Below are 19192 nucleotides of genomic sequence, written 5' to 3' on the forward strand. Positions count from 1 at the left end.
TTGCTACCCCACTTTATATAATTTATTTTGTGTTTGTAAATGTGTGGTTAAATTTGATTTGTTAATAGTGGGATTCATATATCTTGGTATTTTCTATGAAAATTCCCACTACCCTTATTTTGGTGGATGCCAGGCATGCCCTCCTGTGGGAAGTTGTGAAGACAAAAACTGTGATGGAATTCAAGCATGCATGGGATAAGCACAGAGGAACAATATAGAAAACATGGAATATAATTAAAGCAAAACTTCAGTTATCAAGTTATTTGAATGAGCTTTGACGGCAGCCTCAGAGGTTGAAAAGTATGACCTCTATAGTCTGGGTCCTGTAAGTGCCAAAACAGATCAGGATCAAGGCTGGAGTAGGCTTTGATGACAACTCCAGTAGTTGCGAAATAGGACTGGTGCCAGGCAGACTCCTATGATTTGTGGCCCAAAATTGGCAGGGAGAGACAGATTAAGTATACCAGTGTTTAATCGTGAAGAAGTGGAACCTGTGCAGAGTGCCAGATTCAACTCTGACCACCTTGTTGAGCAGACAGGAGGGACCATGCAGGTCTTTATCTGCCGACATTTACTGTGCTACTATGTAAATTCCTTAAAAAATGTGTATCAAAAGAATTTATTTGGAGAACTGTACCATATAAATTATTCAAGATCATAACTGCATTACTTGCAATTGTAGTACAGAGAAAAAAAAAAAGAGTGCAAAGAGTCCATTCTCCCTCCCCCCCCCCCCCCCCCCCAAGGACTACTTTATAATCCCTGGTGGTGTAGTCAGGATAGGAGTGATACCCCAGTCACATCAGCCATTATAAGAGCAGAGCCAGAATGGGCAGAAGGAACTGGGGCTCACTCCTGCTCTAAATACACTCCTAGACCACCAGGGATTGTAAGATAGGCCAGCAGGGGCCTACAGATTTTATTTATTTATTTATTTGGTGCACTTGTATCCCACATTTTCCCAGCATGTTCGGGCTCAAATTGGCTAACAAAGTTACAATAAAATTACATAATACAACAGGATATAATAGTAAAATAGAAAGTAACAAATACAGAACATAAGCAGCTAAATAAGAGAATACGGATGGGAAATTGGGAGCAACAAAAGGAAAGCAGACAAAGGCAAAAAAGTGGGAAATCTGACAAACGGAAATAGGGATTTAAAGAGCACTGGGGGCTTTGGGATAGGCTTTACGAAACTAAGTTTTTAGTAATTTCTTAAATGTTAGGTGATTCGATGTCTCTCTCAGTTGTCTCAGCAAGGCATTCCAGGATTGCGGGCTGATGTATGAAAAGGACTAAGCAAAGATTGACTTGTACTTTAGATTGCTGCAGGAAGGATAGTGCAGAATAAGATAAGTACGAGATGACACCGATGAATTTCTGGGAGGTAAATCTATCAAATCACACATGTAAACTGGTGCTTCTCCGTAATTAATTTTATGTGTTAAGGCGCAGATTTTGAATTCAATACGGTCTTTAATGGGCAGCCAGTGAAGACTCTCACGGAGAGGCTGTACACTGTCGAAGCAAGTTTTTCCAAAGATTAGCCTGGCCGCAGTGTTTTGAACCGTCTGGAGCTTCCTCAGAATACAGAGTGTACAGCCAGCGAATAATCGATGTGACTTAGGACCAATGAATGTATCAGGGTTCGAAAAATATCTCTTGGCAGGAGTTGTTTGATGCGTTTAAGCTTCCACAATGATGATGATATTTTTTTCGTAATCAGCTTAACATGACTATCAAGCGACAGATGGCTGTCCAATGTGACCCCAAGAATTTTCAAACTGCTCGAGATTGGGAGGGTATAAGCAGGAGTGACCAATGCCTTGGGAATTGATTTGTTATGTTGTGAAGAAAAAACAATATATTGTTTTGTCCTTGTTGAGTTTCAATTGATAAGGGAAGAGACACTTTTTTGGGGGTAGAGGGGGGGAGGAGGGCAGTTCCTGTTTAAGGGGGGAGGGGAGCAGAGAGACAAACAAACAGGAGAAAGCACCAATAACATAGCCAGACCTGACATTTAAGGTGGGCCCAAAGCTAATATGGGTGGGCACTAAGTATATAGGTATGAGTAGTGTTTCTTAGGATACTACAGAATAATGCTTTAGAATGCACTTGATGATGGATTTCTGTGTAGTCTGCCCAACAGCTGCCCTGCATCAACATAAACCGCATGCATACTTAATGGGAAAACCAATATTTCTAAATATGGTTACATTATCCCATATCTAAAACTTGAATGGACAAAAGCCTACTATAATGGCAAACATCTCAACACACATGGTGCCGTCAACCTTGTCCTACCCCCATAGTCTAGCATCTCCCCTACCCTTTCCCGTTCCTCCCCCCCCACCCCTAGATGCACACCAGTATTAAATATAAAAATATAAAACCTTTGTTTTTTAATATCTTCACCACAGAGACTATCCCCACCCAAAAACCACCAACATGAAATATGCAATCTTTATTATTATTATTTTTAGCCTGGGCCCATCCCCGCCTAGAAACCCACCAACACTAAATACAAAACTTTTTTTTTTTTAATTTTTTTAACCTGGGCACTGTTTCGCAAGGCAGTGAAGAACCCACCCCCACCCAGAAGCCCACTAGCATTACATAATTAGCTTTAAAACTTTTGTTTTACCTGGGCTTGAGTTTCTGAAAAGACTTCCGTTATGCACACTATGTAGTCAGCATGCATGTGGTGCAGAGCACTGCAGATTGTTTGTGCTGGCTCCTGTACCTATTTGTGGCTGCAGGGGAGAGCTGAGGCCTAGGGCTGAACTGATCATCGAGGGCCCAACTTCTCCAGCAGAGTCCGAGTCCTAGGGGGAGCACAATGCTGGCACACAGACACAGAGGAGATTGGGTCTGCCGAGCTGCGAGGATGGCATATATTTTTGCTGTGCAGCAATGGGGGAGGGAGTACTTGAGGTTAGGGTAGCAAGTGCCGGTAAAAGCAGGGCACTATGGCAGCAGTGGCACTAGAAAGCAGGCGCAATGCACGCCTTGGGGATGAGCCCACAGGCACAGAGGAGATTGGGTCTGGCAGAGCCGTGAGGGCGGCAAATGTTTCTGCTGTGCGGCTGTGGGAGAAAAGGGGGTACTGAGGGGCAGTGTAGCAGGTGCTGGTAAGACCAGAGCACTATGGCAGCAGTGGCGCTAGAAAGCAGCCGCAGTGTGCACCTCAGGGCTGAGCCCACAGATACAAAGAAGCCTGGGTCCGACGACAGAGCCTCAAGGGGGGCAGATTTTTCTGTTGTGCGTTGTGCACATCATGGGGGGAACTGGAGGGCAGGGCAGCAGGCACCAGTAACAGCAGAGCACTACAGCATCAGCAGCACTAGAAAGCAGCTGTGATGTGCGTCATGAGGATGAGCCAGTAAACTGAATCGGTCAGAGCAGGTCCTGGTCTTTCATTTCTCGCACTCCTGGGCTGGTCCCAGACAGCACTGCACTGCAGGAACAAAAATTAGGCAGGCTGCAAGTTGAACTTTGGAGAGCTGCAAAAAATAGAGCTACCCCTCAGCTTACATACAGGTGACTGTGATTACGACTGTGCCTTGAAGACCAGCATTGATTTGGATTAAAAATCAGACAAACTGGGTGGCCTGGGCCCACCCAGACCCACCCTTAGCTACGCCCCTGCAAAGCACACTTTTTTTGATGTCACCAAAAACACATGGTAATTTTTGGCTGAAACTGAAAACATGGCTGAAAATTAAAATAACTTTTCGACTGAAACTGGGTAGAATGATTTTGGGCTGGTTTTGGCACTGAAACTTGGTCCATCCTCTACAGGAAGGGTATGTAGTAGTAGGGACCAGGAAGGAGATGGTGAGGAGAGTTGAAATACAGAGACTGGGTTGGGGGATTTATGTGAGAGGGGCTGTGGTGGAGGGTGTTTGTATTTATGGGCTAGGATGGTTAAAGAAAAAGGAGAGGAAGGGAAAGTGGAGGTAAGGACAAAAGTAAGGGTTGGGAGTGAAGAGAGAAGGGAAGGATGTGAAGGGGAGTAGGGCTGGATATTACATCTCCTGTTTCCATATCCTTCTTTCCCCACTATCCCCTCAAAATCCCAGAATGTCCTTCCCCTGTATCTCCCATTATGATCTTTCCTCCTGCTCTTCACCCTTTCTCATCATACCTCCTTCTCTTCCACCCCTACTCCCAATGCCCCTGCTCTACCATAATTTTGTTGCCATAATAAGGACTGCAAACTTTAACACTTGCCATGGAATTGATCCAGACCCTGCAGAATCTCCATGGGATACCAGTGGCTGGCTGAAGGTGCAGCAACAGGCAAATGTTGCATGTCTTCTCTTCCCTGGACTGTTAGGGGCTCAGAGGAGGGCAGCAGCATTACAGTGCATTGAGCCGAATCCTTTTGTGTCCAAGCTCAAATGTAATGCTTTGCATTTATGGTTCAAAATGTGATATCTGAACCTTAAGTTAGAAAGAAGGAGGATGTATCATGATACATTGTACTGTTCTTGTACTCTGAGCTCCTAAATCTGGGAGTATCGGTGCTGATGTCAGGGAGGGGATTATGAGAGTGGAGATAGTGTAGTGGGAATTACCAAGGGAAGAGTGAAGCAGAGGTAGAGTTGCACAGGGACAGAAATGTCACCTGTACCCGCTAAGATACATTCTGTTCCCACCCCTACCCGCAGGAATTGATGCTGCTCTTTATTTGCTCACAGCCCTCTGTTTCCCTCCCAACCCCAACAGCCTCCCTTTGTTTTTTGGATGGAATTCACTATTCAACCAATGAGTGTTCCAGGCCTCAGTCTGGTGTTCCGGCTGCCCCTCAGGGCACTCTAGCTGCCTCTCTCTATATGTTCCAAGCCTCATTCTGGTGCTTCAATTGCCTATGCAACTGAGGGAAAAATGTAGGAAAAAAATTATTCTATAAAGGAGGAAGCAATTCATTATGGTAGTGCTGCGCTCTCTGTGTATATACGGCTACTACTTAAACCACCATTAGTCAAAAAAAGCCCCTCCATCCTACATTTATTAAAATTTTTAATTTTCTATAAGAAATATTTCTCCGAGGACAAGCAGGCTGCTTGTTCTCACTGATGGGTGACGTCCACGGCAGCCCCTCCAATCGGAAACTTCTCTAGCAAAGTCCTTTGCTAGTCCTCGCGCGCCCGCGCGCACCGCGCATGCGCGGCCGTCTTCCCGCCCGAAACCGGCTCGAGCCGGCCAGTCTTCTTTCGTCCGCACTTCGGTACGGCTGTGTTTTTGTCGTGTCGAGCCCCGGAGAGTCGACCTCGCGCGTCCGTTTTAAAATAGACGTGTTTTTTTCTTCGGAAAGTTCTAAATTTGTTCGGGAAGTGCTCCGGAAACCCCCTTGGGTTTCGTTTGCCCCTTCCCGTATTTCCAGTTTTGCCCCGGTAAGTTTTCTTTTGTCGTCGGGGTAGGCCTCTTTTCGGCCTCGGTCGAGATTTTTCTCCCTTAAAGTTTTGGTGCTCCGAATTCGTCATTTCGGATTTTGATTTCGCCGGCGTGATTTTTCCGCCCATGACATCGAAGCCTTCCAGCGGCTTCAAGAAGTGCACCCAGTGCGCCCGGGTAATCTCGCTCACTGATAGGCACTCTTCGTGTCTTCAGTGTCTGGGGGCCGAGCACCGTCCTCAGAACTGTAGTCTGTGTTCCCTGTTACAAAGGCGGACTCAGGTAGCGAGATTGGCCCAGTGGACGTTTGTTCTCGGGCTCTTCGTCGGCATCGGCACCGGGGTCATCGTGTGCATCGACGTCATCAGCGTCCAGACCTTCATCCTTGGCCGCCAGTGCATCGAGTGCATCGAGGCATCGGCCCTCTGCATCGGCGCCGAGACTCGGATAGCTGCATCGACGTCGGTGGTACCGGGACCTTCGTCTCCTGATGTCGTCGGAACGGTGGTGCATCGGGTGGAGTGCAGGTGAGGGCTGTCCATTCCCCTGCTGGTGGCGGTGAGCCTTCGGGTGGTCTCCCCCTACCCTGAGGGGCTCCTGCGGTACAGCCCCCCGGGATCGACCTGCTTCGACCTCGGCTCTGAGGAAGCGACGGATGGATTCTACGTCCTCCTCGTCGGTGCCGGGGAGCTCCGGTGACATGCTTCGGAAGAAGTCGAAGAAGCATCGACACCGGTCTCCTCCCCGCGTCGGCACCGAGAGCTCTGGGTCGCCGAGGGAGTCGGCACCCAGCAGGCATCGGCACCGAGAGGACCGCTCACCCTCTGTTCAGGAGGTGTCGATGCGCTCCACTCGGACAGCCCTGAACAGCCTCCACGCCCGGAACAGGTTTCTGACGTCGACGCCTGCATCGACCTCCCTGCCTTTCTCTGCAGCCGCTCTGAACGAGAGCCTCCGGGCCGTTCTCCCAGAGATTTTGGGAGAGCTGTTGCGCCCTACCCCTCCGGTACAGGTGGTGCTTGCGCCTCCGGTACCCGTCGAGCGTGGCGCCGGCTGGCCCATCGCCCGGGGTTGAGGTCCCCGACGTCGGTACCGCGTTCGGTGCCGACTGCGGCCACCTTCCCAGGAGGGCTCCCCGACTACGTCGGCGGAGGGAGCTTCGCCGATGGCGGCAAGGGAGTTCTACCTCTCGACGCCCCCATCGTGGACGTGGCTCCACAGAGTCGAGCCGGGCGAGGTTGCAGACACAGGTCCGTGAACTTGTGTCTGACACCGAGGGTGAGGCCTCGTGGGAAGAAGAAGAAGACCCCAGATATTTCTCTGACGAGGAGTCTGAGGGTCTTCCTTCCGATCCCACTCCCTCTCCTGAAAGACAGCTTTCTCCTCCCGAGGTCTGTCTTTTGCTTCCTTTGTCCGGGAGATGTCTACGGCCATCCCCTTCCCGGTGGTTGTGGAGGACTAGCCCAGGGCTGAAATGTTTGAGCTCCTGGACTATCCTTCTCCACCTAAGGAAGCGTCCACTGTTCCCTTGCACCATGTCCTAAAAAAGACATTGCTTGCGAACTGGACCAAGCCATTAAGTAATCCCCACATTCCCAAGAAGATCGAGTCCCAGTACCGGATCCATGGGGACCCAGAGCTGATGCGCACTCAGTTGCCTCACGACTCTGGAGTTGTGGATCTGGCCCTAAAGAAGTCTAAGGTTCTAGGGGAGCAGTGCTTCGGCGCCCCCGGGCAAAGACTCTAGAACCTTAGACTCCTTTGGGAGGAAGGCCTACCATTCCTCTATGCTCGTGGCCAGAATCCAGTCTTACCAGCTCTACACGGAGCATACACATGCGGAACAATGTGCGGTAGTTGGCGGGCTTGGTTGATGCTCTCCCCCCCTGAGCAAGCCAAGCCTTTTCAGGAGGTGGTCAGGCAGCTGAAGGCGTGCAGAAAATTCCTGGCCAGAGGGGTGTATGACACCTTTGATGTTGCGTCCAGGGCCGCTGCTCAAGGTGTGGTGATGCGCAGGCTCTCATGGCTGCGTGCCTCCGACCTGGAGAATAGACTCCAGCAGCGGATTGCGGACTCGCCTTGCCGTGGCGGACAATATTTTTGGAGAGAAAGTCGAGCAGGTGGTAGAGCATCTCCACCAGCGGGATACCGCATTCGACAAGTTCTCCCGCCGGCAGCCTTCAGGCATCTACCTCTACAGTTAGAAGATTTTTTGGGGAAGGAGGACTGTTCCCTACTCTTCTGGCAAGCGTAGGTACAACCCTCCTTCTCGACAGCCTGCGGCCCAGGCTAAGCCCCAGCGCGCTCGCTCCTCGTCAGCAGCGTGCGCCTCAGCAGGCCCCGCGGCTCCCCAGCAAAAGCAAGGGGCGAGCTTTTGACTGGCTCCAGCAGAGCATAGCCGACATCCAAGTGTCAGTGCCGGGCGACCTGCCAGTCGGGGGGAGGTTGAAAGCTTTTCACCAAAGGTGGCCTCTCATAACCTCCGACCAGTGGGTTCTTCAAATAGTCCGGCAAGGATACACCCTCAATTGGCCTCCAAACCTCCAAATTGTCCACCGGGAGCTCAGTCTTACAGCTTCCAGCACAAGCAGGTACTTGCAGAGGAACTCTCCGCCCTTCTCAGCGCCAATGCGGTCGAGCCCGTGCCATCCGGCAAGAAGGGCTGGGATTCTATTCCAGGTACTTCCTTGTGGAAAAGAAAACAGGGGGGATGCGTCCCATCCTAGACCTAAGGGCCCTGAACAAATATCTCGTAAAAGAAAAGTTCAGGATGCTTTCCCTGGGCACCCTTCTCCCCATGATTCAGCAAAACGATTGGCTATGCTCTCTGGACTTGAAGGATGCCTACACACACATCCCGATACTGCCAGCTCACAGACAGTATCTGCGATTTCAGTTGGGCACACGCCACTTCCAGTACTGTGTGCTACCCTTTGGGCTCGCCTCTGCGCCCAGGGTGTTCACAAAGTGCCTAGCTGTGGTAGCAGCGGCACTTCGCAGGTTAGGGGTGCACGTGTTCCCATATCTCGACGATTGGCTGGTGAAGAACACATCCGAGGCAGGAGCCCTGCAGTCCATGCAGATGACTATTCGCCTCCTGGAGCTACTGGGGTTTGTGATAAATTATCCAAAGTCCCATCTTCTCCCAGTGCAGAAACTCGAATTCATAGGAGCTCTGCTGGATTCTCGGACGGCTCGCGCCTATCTCCCAGAGACGAGGGCCAACAACTTGTTGTCCCTCGTCTCGCGGGTGCGAGCGTCCCAGCAGATCACAGCTCGGCAGATGTTGAGATTGCTGGGTCACATGGCCTCCACAGTTCATGTGACTCCCATGGCCCGTCTTCACATGAGATCTGCTCAATGGACCCTAGCCTCCCAGTGGTATCAGGCTGCTGGGGTCTAGAAGACGTGATCCACCTGTCCACGAGTTTTCTCGAATCCCTGTATGGTGGACAATCTGGTCCAATTTGACTCTGGGACGTCCTTTCCAAATTCCTCAGCCACAAAAAGTGCTGACAACGGATGCGTCTCTCCTGGGATGGGGAGCTCATGTCGATGGGCTTCACACCCAAGGAAGCTGGTCCCTCCAGGAACGCGGTCCACAGATCAATCTCCTGGAGTTGCGAGCGATCTGGAATGCTCTGAAGGCTTTCAGAGATCGGCTGTCCCATCAAATTATCCAAATTCAGACAGACAACCAGGTTGCCATGTACTATGTCAACAAGCATGGGGGCACCGGATCTCGCCCACCTGTGTCAGGAAGCCGTCAGCATGTGGCTCTGGGCTCGCCGTCTCGGCATGGTGATCCAAGCCACATATCTGGCAGGCGTAAACACAGTCTGGCCGACAGACTGAGCCGGATTATGCAACCTCACGAGTGGTCGCTCAACTCCAGAGTGGTGCGCCAGATCTTCCAAGCGTGGGGCACCCCCTTGGTGGATCTCTTCGCATCTCGAGTGAACCACAAAGTCCCTCAGTTCTATTCCAGGCTTCAGGCCCCCGGCAGACTGGCATCGGATGCCTTCCTCCTGGATTGGGGGGAGGGCCTGCTGTATGCTTATCCTCCCATTCCTCTGGTGGGGAAGACTTGTTGAAACTCAAGCAAGACCGAGGCACCATGATTCTGATTGCTCCCTTTTGGCCGCGTCAGATCTGGTTCCCTCTTCTTCTGGAGTTATCCTCCGAAGAACCGTGAGATTGGAGTGTTTTCCGACCCTCATCACGAAGGACGAAGGGGCTCTTCTGCATCCCAGCCTCCGGTCCCTGGCTCTCACGGCCTGGATGTTGAGAGCGTAGACTTTGCCTCTTTGGGTCTGTCAGAGGGTGTCTCCCGCGTCTTGCTTGCTTCCAGGAAAGATTCCACTAAGAGGAGTTACTTCTTCTGTGGAGGAGGTTTGCCGTCTGGTGTGACAGCAAGGCCCTAGCTCCTCGCTCTTGTCCTACACAGACCCTGCTTGAATACCTTCTGCACTTGTCTGAGTCTGGTCTCAAGACCAACTCTGTAAGAGTTCACCTTAGCGCAATCAGTGCATACCATTACCTTGTGGAAGGTAAGCCGATCTCAGGACAGCCTTTAGTTGTTCGCTTCATGAGAGGTTTGCTTTTGTCAAAGCCCCCTGTCAAGCCTCCTACAGTGTCATGGGATCTCAATGTCGTTCTCACCCAGCTGATGAAACCTCCTTTTGAGCCACTGAATTCCTGCCATCTGAAGTACTTGACCTGGAAGGTCATTTTCTTGGTGGCAGTCACTTCAGCTCGTAGAGTCAGTGAGCTTCAGGCCCTGGTAGCCCAGGCCCCTTACACCAAATTTCATCATAACAGAGTAGTCCTCCGCACTCACCCTAAGTTCTTGCCAAAGGTTGTACATAAGTACATACATAAGTAGTGCCATACTGGGAAAGACCAAAGGTCCATCTAGCCCAGCATCCTGTCACCGACAGTGGCCAATCCAGGTCAAGGGCACCTAGCACGCTCCCCAAACGTAAAAACATTCCAGACAAGTTATACCTAAAAATGCGGAATTTTTCGCAAGTCCATTTAATAGCGTCTATGGACCTTGTCCTTTAGGATCTATCTAACCCCTTTTAAACTCCGTCAAGCTAACCGCCCGTACACGTTCTCCGTCAATGATTCCAGAGTCTAATTACACGTTGGGTGAAGAAAAATTTTTCTCCGATTCGTTTAAATTTACCACACTGTAGCTTCAACTCATGCCTCTAGTCCTAGTATTTTGGATAGCGTGAACAGTCGCTTCACATCCACCCGATCCATTCCACTCATTAGTTTTATACACTTCTATCATATCTCCCCTCAGCCGTCTCTTCTTCCAAGCTGAAAAGCCCTAGCCTTCTCAGCCTCTCTTCATAGGAAAGTCGTCCATCCCCACTATCATTTTCGTCGCCCTTCGCTGTACCTTTTCCAATTCTACTATATCTTTTTTGTGTCGGAGTTCCATCTGAACCAGTCAATTGTCTTGCCAACATTCTTTCCCCGTCCTCATTCCTGCCCTGCTGAACGTCAGCTGCACACATTGGACTGCAAGAGAGCATTGGCCTTCTATCTGGAGCGGACACAGCCCCACAGACAGTCCGCCCAATTGTTTGGTTTCTTTGATCCCAATAGGAGGGGAGTGGCTGTAGGGAAACGCACCATATCCAATTGGCTAGCAGATTGCATTGCCTTCACTTACCCCAGGCGGGGCTGGCTCTTGAGGGTCATGTCACGGCTCATAATGTTAGAGCCATGGCTGCGTCGGTAGCCCACTTGAAGTCAGCCTCCATTGAAGAAATTTGCAAAGCTGCGACGTGGTCATCTGTCCACACATTCACATCTCATTACTGCCTGCAGCAGGATACCCGACGCGACAGTCGGTTCGGGCAGTCAGTTCTTCAGAACCTGTTTGGGCTTTAGGATCCAACTCCACCCCCCGAGGGCCCTGTTTGTTCTGTTCCAGGCTGCACTCTCAGTTAGTTGGTAATTTTTAGGTCAATCTCAGTTATGTCCTCTGCCGTTGCGAGGGCCCAATTGACCATGGTTTATTGTTTTGAGTGAGCCTGGGGGCTAGGGATACCCCATCAGTGAAACAGCAGCCTGCTTGTCCTCGAGAAAGCGAATGCTACCTACCTGTGAAAGGTATTCTCCGAGGACAGCACGGCTGATTGTTCTCAACAAACCCGCCCGCCTCCCCGTTGGAGTTGTGCTTCCCCTGAAGTGTATTGTCTTGGCTACATACTGGAACTGGCTGGCTCGAGCCGGTTTCGGGCGGGAAGACGGCCGCGCTGCGCGGTGCGCGCGGGCGCTCGAGGACTAGCAAAGGACTTTGCTAGAGAAGTTTCCGATTGGAGGGGGCTGCCGTGGACTTCACCCATCAGTGAGAACAATCAGCCTGCTGTCCTTGGAGAATACCTTCTACAGGTATGTAGCATTCGCTTTATAAAAAATTTAATGTGTAGGATGGAGGGTTTTTTTTTTTTTTGGGGGGGGGGGGGGACTAATGATGTTTTAAGTAGTTTACTGCATATATACAAAAAGGGCAACACTACCATACTGAAGTCTTTTCTCCTTTAGAGAATAATAATTGTATTTGTTTTTGTAGAAGTAACTGCAGATTAGGAAGTATGCTGTTAAAAAAAACATAAAGAAAAACAGACTATTGGGTTTTGGGAAGTTTGTATTTTCTTATAATATAAACCGCACTGAACCCTGGAAAGGTGATATTAGTGGTATATAAGAATTGATTTGATTATTTGATTTGTCTGTTAGCCAAGCGTTTTGGAGAAAAAAAAAAAAAGATATCTGGAATATCCCTGGGCTTAATAGTAGATATTTTTGCTGCCTCTTTTGAATACTTTGGCAGTATCAGGAAACAACATAACTTTACATTTGAAGACAATCACAATGTTTAAAAACATGCAACAGTCAGTCATAGTCTGAAGACTCCTTTTACAAAGCCGTGTAGTGATTCCCACATGGCAAATGCGATGAAGCCCATAACAATTGAATGGGATTTGTCGCATTGCCATGCTGGGAATACTTTACCACAGCTTAGTAAAAGAAGCACTGAATTCAAAGCAAAACACTTCAAAGTATTGAGTCAAATACAATGTCGTAGTTTCTGTTCATTCTTTTTAGAAACTGGTATGTTTCCCATCCTTAGCCCCCACAGGGAGGGGAAACATATCAGCCTCATAGGCTGAAAAATAAGAGAAAAAACTTAGGCGCAACCAGTAGTTATCTTATTGGTATCTCACAGAGCTAATATACAAATAATTGTTCTCTCTGGAGCAGGTTTATCAGACAGCAAAGCCAAATGCAATCACTATGTAACAAAAACTGCTCAGCTCACACTGTCCCAACCATTACATACATAGCCTTAGTAAGTTTCGTTTCTCATAAATCATGTGATTTCTCCTAAACTAGAATCAGAAAGTAGCGTATGCCGTATATGGATATTCCTGTATTATATCACTCTCTCCTGATGTGGGTTCACGTGGACAGTTGGTGGCCATTGGCTAATTAGCTATCAGTTTCTGTGTGCACAGCGTGTAGTTAGTCACAGGCATAGAACAATACCCTTGTGTCCTCTCTCTGTCTCTCTCCTCACAAATGAAACATTCTGGACATCTTAGGCTCACTGTGTATCGTCAGTCTCTCAGCAGCTCCCAAGGTTATATCCATATTATATGAAAGGCATACTCAGCTGCAGCCAAATGTGCATCTGTGAAGTGTCTGTTCTCAGCTCCTGAGAAAGCACTGATTGTTACTCAAGATGCTAACTTGTTAGGCCAACTTGTGAGAACCAAACTGAGCAAAGTACAGGCCTAGCATAGGAAGGAACTGTAAATGATTTAGGGTGTTTCTATCCTTCCCAATAATGGTACATAGTAGATGACGGCAGAAAAAGACCTGCACGGTCCATCCAGGCTGCCCAACAAGATAAATTCACATGTGCTATTTTTTGTGTATACCTTACCTTGATTTGTATCTGCCATTGTCAGGGCACAGACCGTAGAAGTCTGCCCCGCCTCCCCCCACCGGCTCTGCCACCCAATCCAGCTGCAAATACCTAGGAATGAAAGAACCACCCAAGGCTGCACTAATGTGTCCGTTATTATGGGGAATTACCTCTATTTCTCTGTAATACCCAGACTTCTGATTCTACAGAGCAATGCATATGCTCTGATTAATACAGAAACCAAATAATTGAGAGAACTACAAATATGAGAAATCAATTCTTTTAAGGTTTATTTTTATTATTATTTATTAGTATACTCACCACGCAAAATACAATAGGATTAATAAACAAGATTCATTTCTCATAGGGGAAATCAGACAGTGAAACAAAGTCTTGTCACAAGTACTGAGATCTTTCCCAAAGTCTGTTCTGAATGTCAGGTTATATACCCTTTTAAGCCCTATCTTTTTCATTAGCACCTGTTAGTCATGATTTTGCATTATCTGTAATTTCTTCTAATACTATTTAGCAATTTCTCACTTTCGACCACAATGTCATGTCAGTCCCTCTAGTTTCGATCAGTCTCTCACAAACTTCTGCTTTATCACACCTGTTTTACTGAAAATTACTATTTATGCTTGAATATCTCTGACTGCAGCGTCTCAAAAATGGCCTGGCCCAGCTTTCAATTCCTGTGTCAGCTCATCTTAAGTTTGCCCATATGCCAGTTTCATTTCATCAGGCTGTCACAATCCTGTCTTCCGACAGCTGAGTGAAATTCAGTATCAGAGATAGTATGATTTCTTTGAGGCCTAGCTGTCAGCCTCAAACCACTTGACCTGTTTTTCACTGAGTACAACTGTCAGCCATTTTCCATATTCTACAGAATTATACACTGGCAAGTAAAGAAAAACTATTGCCGCAAGCAAAATTAAGTTACAATATGTTTCGGGTCTTAAATAGCATCTCATCGTGTCACTTAAAAGAATTACCAGTCAAAAACAAGGAAAACCAAACACATCCACAAAAAACAGAGAGCAAGAAGGCCAGTGGAATGACCAAAGCAGATGAGGCAGGTTAAAGGGCCAAGTAACAGCTGTAAGAAAACACTTGCTTGAAGAGAACTCAGTTGAACTCAATAGCAGAGAACCACTCCATTTGAAGAAGGACCCAACCCAGTCTGTGTTTCGGCTAGTAATTCTTTCATCAGGAGTCATAGTAAACATTGTAACATAGTAAATGACGGCAGAAAAAGACCTGCATGGTCCATCCAGTCTGCCCAACAAGATAAACTCATATGTGCTACTTTTTGTGTATACCTTACCTTGATTTGTACCTGTCCTTTTCAGGGCACAGACCGTGTAAGTCTGCCCCGCCTCCCACCACCGCTCTGGCACAGACCGTATAAGTCTGCCCAGCACTATCCCCACCTCCCGCCACCGGCTCTGCCACCCAATCTCGGCTAAGCTCCTTAGGATCTATTCCTTCTGAACATGAATCCTTTGTTTATCCCACGCGTGTTTGAATTCTGTTACCGTTTTCATTTCCACCACCTCCCACGGGAGGGCATTCCAAGCATCCACTACTCTCTCCGTGAAAAAATACTTCCTGACATTTTTCTTGAGTCTGCCCCCCTCCTTCAGTCTCATTTCATGTCCTCTTGTTCTACCGCCTTCGCACTTCCGGAAAAGGTTCGTTTGCGGATTAATACTTTTCAAATATTGAATGTCTGTATCATATCACCCCTGTTTCTCCTTTCTTCCAGAGTATACATGTTCAGGTCATCAAGTCTCTCCTCATACGTCTTGTAATGCAAATCCCTTACCATTCTCGTAGCTTTTCTTTGCACCGCTTCAATTCTTTTTACATCCTCATACGTCTTGTAATGCAAATCTGCTGGTCACACCTCTCTCTATACAGCTTAACAACCTTCTAGCTACGGCCACCGCCTTGTCATACTGTTTCGTCGCCTTCAGATCCTCAGATACTATCACCCCAAGATCCCTCTCCCCGTCCGTATCTATCAGATTCTCCCCGCCTAACACATACGTCTCCCGAGGATTTCTATTCCCTAAGTGCATCACTTTGCATTTCTTCGCATTAAATTTTAATTGCCAAACCTTAGACCAATCTTCTAGTTTCTTCACATCCTTTTTCATGTTTTCCACTCCCTCCCGGGTGTCCACTCTGTTACAGATCTTAGTATCATACGCAAATAGGCAAACTTCTAACCCTTCGGCAATGTCACTCACAAATATATTGAACAGAATCAGTCCCAGCACCGATCCTTGAGGCACACCACTACTCACCTTTCCCTCCTTCCATTCACCACCACCCTCTGGCTTTTGTCCGTCAACCAGTTCCTAATCCAGTTCACCACTTCGGGTCCTATCTTCAGCCCATCCAGTTTATTTAAGAGCCTCCTGTGGGGAACCGTGTCAAAAGCTTTGCTGAAATCTAAGTAGATTACGTCCATAGCTCGTCCCTGATTCATTTCTCCTGTCACCCAATCAAAGAATTCAATGAGATTCATTTGGCACGATTTCCCTTTGGTAAAACCATGTTGTCTCGGATCTTGCAACTTATTGGCTTCTAGGAAATTCACTATCCTTTCCTTCAGCAACGCTTCCATTACTTTTCCATTAATCGAAGTGAGGCTTACCGGCCTGTAGTTTCCAGCTTCTTCCCTATCACCACTCTTGTGAAGAGGGACCACCTCCGCCGTTTTCCAATCCCTTGGAACCTCTCCTGTCTGCAAGGATATATTAAACAAATCTTTAAGAGGACCCGCCAAAACCTCTCTGAGCTCCCTCAATATCCTGGGGTGGATCCCATCCGGTCCCATGGCTTTGTCCACCTTTAGCTTTTCAAGCTGTTCATACACACTCTCTTCCGTGAACGGTGCTCTATCCACTTCAATCTCATTTGTACTTTTTGCAGTCCATCGCGCGGTCCTTCTCCAGGTGTTCTTCTGTGAAAACAGAACAAAAGTATTTGGTTTAGCAAATTTGCTTTTTCTCTTCATCATTATCCACATACCGGGTTCGCAGTATCTTTTAAAAAGTCTCACAATTCCCTTTTTAGTCATTCTCCTTTCACTTATATACCTGAAGAAATTTTTGTCACCCATCCTTACATTTCTAGTCATTTGTGTCTTGCGCTTTTGCCAGACATATCTCTCTCTTGGCTTCTTTCAGTTTCATCCTGTATTCCTCCTCGTGTTCCTTTCTTGAGTTTTGTGTATTTCTGGAACGCCAACTCTTTAGCCTTTATTTTCTCAGCCACTTGCTTGGAGAACCATATCGTTTCGTTTTTTCTCTTGCTTTTATTTACTTTCTTACATAGTTCTATGCCAAGCAATTTGTATACAAGAAATGCAGATTGCAGAGCTGAAATATTCTAATGTAATTCTATCAGCATATTATCTCAGAGAAATGTCCTCTTCTCTCAGAACTCATCTGCTTTAGTCATCCCCACTGGCTTTTTTGCAATTCAAAGAATTGAAAACATTTAGTAGCTAGTAATATTAAATTGCACCATTTCACTACATTTTCAAAGGTCTCATTTTATTCCACAATTTAATATGTTGGTTCACATCTGCTGACTATAAGATACCAGGGTGTTAAGTAGTTGAAATTCACTGCCAATGGCAATCAAGGGTCAGCCTGATATTTGGTATGTCGTAAAAGACTGAAGAACAGTCTCTTCTTTGAGAGGTTTCTGTCTATTGATAGAGTGTCCTAAGATTGCACTGACCATCAATGGTCTATATTTGATATTTTGTTTATAGCTTGTAAATCTGTCGTTTATTTACTGTTAACCATATTGACTCGAGTATATTCGGATAATGGATGTCAAATAAATATTCTATTTAGGAATTTCACATGCCAAATCTGTGATTTTTTTTTTTTTTTTGCTTTACATTGTGTTCACATATAATAAGATAAGCAACTTTTTTTATTGTGTATATTTCAGATACCTGAAATTGAATAATATCTTGCAACTGGGTGTACTGTCCTTTGCCCACAGTGATTTCTGTGGATAACTTGCCAAATTATTTATCTTTATTGGTATCTCACATGGCATTGTTGCCAAAATGCATTCTCCTTAATTAGTTTGAGAAGCATAACTAGGGGTCCTGTTTACAAAACCGTGGTAGAGCACACTATGATTTTAGTGCACAGCGTATGTAGATTCCCATAGTATTCCTATTAGCGTCTACCAAGTGCACTCATTTTTTAGCACGTGCTAAAAACGCAGTACACCTTAGTAAGCAGGGCACATAGTGTCTTGCTGAATTTCTCTTCCAGAAACTTTCATACCTTTACCCACCACACTGACCTCCAAATACCGTTATGACTAATCACCCAACCCCTTTAATTGGCCAAGGAATCGCCTCACACCAATCCTCCCAGAAGGCTCTTGCTTGCAACATGCCTAACACTGAAAGCCTGCCATGAATTTGGCAGCTAAGATTTAATGCTAAAAAATGGCAGGCGGTTAATAAATCCCAATAAATAAAATAAATATATTTTTATATTTGGTTGCTGACAAACATGCACTTTATTATCATGCTAGGCACAAGTGGGTATTGTATTTCGTCAATTGCTTATTTATCAGTGTAAAGAAACTCCTGTTAGTAATGAATGTAAATGCATTGTTTACATCTAAAGCTGTAACTCTACATTGGATTTGGCACTCAGACAATTTAGCAGTTGCTGTGTTTTATGACATTGTACAAAACAGCCAACAAAAGCTGTCATTGCATTTTGTGCATTGCTTTTTTCACTTTCGAGGCCACAGACAGCACAGCATCACTGAGTGGGTATCTCTTCAAGATAGTGGTTAATGCCATCTGTTCAGAGTTCAACAGGCACTCCTCTACTGTCCACGGCTGCTTTGGATGGCCTAATAGTCGACGGACTGAAGATATGGTTTGAGTGTAACTCCTGAAGTACATGTTTCAGATGTTGGGGTTGAAATCCAGTTGATCCAATAGGCTGGGTTCATTCTGCCTCAGTTAATAAGCAACCATGCATCTGCATTGGTACATCGTAAACAGACAGTAGCCACCACCATTTGCATGATCAAATGGAAGTTCTGCTGCAGACAGATATTCTAGTCCATTCTGTCAACCCCACCCATGTTGCGGTTGTACTGTTCAGTGATGTATGGTTAGGTATGTCTAGTCATTTCTTTCAGATGTTGGCCAATGCTGGGTGGAGGCTTAGGACCATGGCAGTTGGATGCCAAAGTGACTACGTTGTTGTTCCCAGCATGCCACCACAATATTTGCTGTATCCGGTCCAATAATTTGCAGTACTGCGAACTGTCATCTTCAACGAATCCACGGATTTTACTGGACAGCTCTCATTGTGATTTGCACGCACGCAGTCTCTGTCACATGTATTCCAGAGCTGGTCAAAGTGTTGTTAGCAGTCGCAAGCTGGTGAAGAACTGGACAGCTCTCATTGTGATTTGCACGCACAGTCTCTGTCGCATGTATTCCAGAGCTGGTCAGATGTTGTTAGCAGTCGCAAGCTGGTGAAGAAATTATCAAAGTATAGCTCCTAGGTGACAGAGAACTGTCGGAAAGTTTTGGCTAAGTTTATAACAACCATGCTCTCTAGCCCAAGCCTGATGTTTGTAACACCATCATCTTGGTAGGGTTCCAGTTGAATGCAATATCCGAGTGGAGTGTTAATCCTTTAAACCTTGTATCTGAAACAAATTGGTTTGCTTGTATGAATTGCTTAGCTGGGTTATCTGCCATAGTACGCTCTATAGATTCATCAACTACAAGATTTCTCTCCTGTGGAAATGACTGAAGGAATC

General features: G+C 46.8%; 1 protein-coding gene across 3 annotated transcripts in view; it reads left to right on the forward strand.

Annotated features, from left to right (window-relative positions):
* MTA1 (metastasis associated 1) overlaps positions 1 to 19192 on the forward strand; it is a 537170-nt gene that overhangs the window by 162741 nt on the left and 355237 nt on the right. The gene's annotated exons all lie outside the window — the stretch shown is intronic.

This window comes from Microcaecilia unicolor, chromosome 9 (genome assembly GCF_901765095.1).
Source record: "Microcaecilia unicolor chromosome 9, aMicUni1.1, whole genome shotgun sequence".
NCBI classification, from domain to species: Eukaryota; Metazoa; Chordata; class Amphibia; order Gymnophiona; family Siphonopidae; genus Microcaecilia; species Microcaecilia unicolor.